This window comes from Etheostoma spectabile, chromosome 13 (genome assembly GCF_008692095.1).
Source record: "Etheostoma spectabile isolate EspeVRDwgs_2016 chromosome 13, UIUC_Espe_1.0, whole genome shotgun sequence".
Taxonomy (NCBI): Eukaryota; Metazoa; Chordata; class Actinopteri; order Perciformes; family Percidae; genus Etheostoma; species Etheostoma spectabile.
The window spans coordinates 21,376,129-21,377,964 of NC_045745.1; the positions used below are offsets into that span (position 1 = coordinate 21,376,129).

General features: G+C 38.5%; 1 protein-coding gene across 3 annotated transcripts in view; it reads left to right on the forward strand.

Annotated features, from left to right (window-relative positions):
- coro6 (coronin 6) overlaps positions 1–1,836 on the forward strand; it is a 15,341-nt gene that overhangs the window by 6,986 nt on the left and 6,519 nt on the right. The window lies entirely within an intron of this gene.

The following is a 1,836-nucleotide window of genomic DNA, read 5'->3' on the forward strand; positions in this document are numbered from 1 at the left end:
GTGTGTGTGTGTGTGTGTGTGTGTGTGTGTGTGTGTGTGTGTGTGTGTGTAGTGGTGTTGGAATGTAACTAAGTACACTTACAAATTCACACATTTTACATTTACAAATTTGAGGTTCTTGTACTTTACTTGAGCCTTTTCATGCCAATACTTCTACTGTACTAGAAAAACTACAAATTAAGATTTTTGCACACAGTGGTAGTTTAAAAAAATATGTATTATTATAAATTAAACTACCCAACAATATAACTACAAATCATTAACTTGTAACTTGTAGTACTTTTACTTAAGTAAAAGATCTTAAAACTTTTTCCACCACTGGTGTGTAGGTAGAAAAAAGTTCTGAGTGGGAGAGAGAAATTGCAAATGAATGTGGAGGAGTTTGTTGTTCAGTGACTCAGATAACAGTCATAGAGGTCATCGCAGGAGGAGTCTGTCGCCTGTTAAACGAGGGAAATGAGGAAGTTAAGGCATTAGCGTTTCTACCTCTCTACCTAGCTGACTTTCCACCCACCTGTTCTGTCTCATCTCTATCTCTTCATAAGTCTGCTCATCATATTTTGTCCTTGACAAGTTGACCGGACTCTGTTGTCTGTCTGCTACCAAGCTTCGTCATTGTACCGCTGCTGCTACTTCTGCTGCACCAACCGTTCCCTCTTTGTCTGTCCTTTTTTACGGCAAGACATCTTCCCCAGACTATCTGGTCTCTGTAAAATTATACAGTTCCTGTGCCTACGTTAAGTGGTTTGATAACCCTTCAGTGTTCTTTCATCAGACCAGAAAACAACAGAAGGCTCAGCATGCAGGATGTAGAGAACAGTTTAAATAATCACCATCAGTATGTGGTGATTAGGTTCTGCTCTAAAGGCTGCCAATCACCTCACACCTACATGAAATAATATGTTAAAATCATGTCAGCTTGCAACTCTCTGTCTTGTTCTACACGTATCTTGCCTTAAAATTAGGCAACACTTAAGTAGGTCATGTTAGGTCTGACAATCAAGTTTGAATTTAAATGATGGGGGAAAAACATCTTAATACAAGTACATATTGCACAATAGGAAGGAGAATTGTGAACACACTTTTTAGTTCTTTCAAACCTGGTTGTGATACACCCCAGGCTCATGACTGAGTTCAGTCAGCAGGTGTCACTGTGAGACCTGGGCTGCAGGAGATGACTACAGATAGATCCAATCTTAAAACTGTGTGTTGTCATTAATGCAAATAAGTTGTACTGTACTCCTGAATGGCCATTATGGCAAATATGATTTATAATTAATCTTTAATTCCCATTTGAAAACAATATTTTCTCACAATCTGTAATTTCAAAACATAATGTAAATTAACAGTTAATCATATTATTGTAGAAATTGTGATGTCATTGTTGACTTACAACTTCCACACAATTCTCCAAAAGCAGGCAATGAGACCCAGGTTAAATTTCTGCGATGTAACTGAGTGATGATCTGCTCCGCTGACACAAATAAGAACACAAGCCTCACACACAACTGACAACTCAAAGGATCATTTTTTGGGTCGCTAGATCAGGGCTGTGACCTATTTCTTACAGTCTATGGCTGCGTCCAACAATTATTTTCATTATTGATTATTTTTCCAATTATCGTTTAGTTGTTTGTTCTATAAAATGTCCTTTGTATTATGGCAACATGTCTGTTGACTCAGCAAGCATCTGCACGTCAGAACAGTTGTCATTGACAACAGTTTTGCCCACACTTGTTCACAACGACATTGCAGGAATCTTTGTGCATGATTGAATCGCTGCTTCTTCTTTGGCAACAGCTGCTGTGTGTGTGTGTGTGTGTGTGTGTGTGTGTG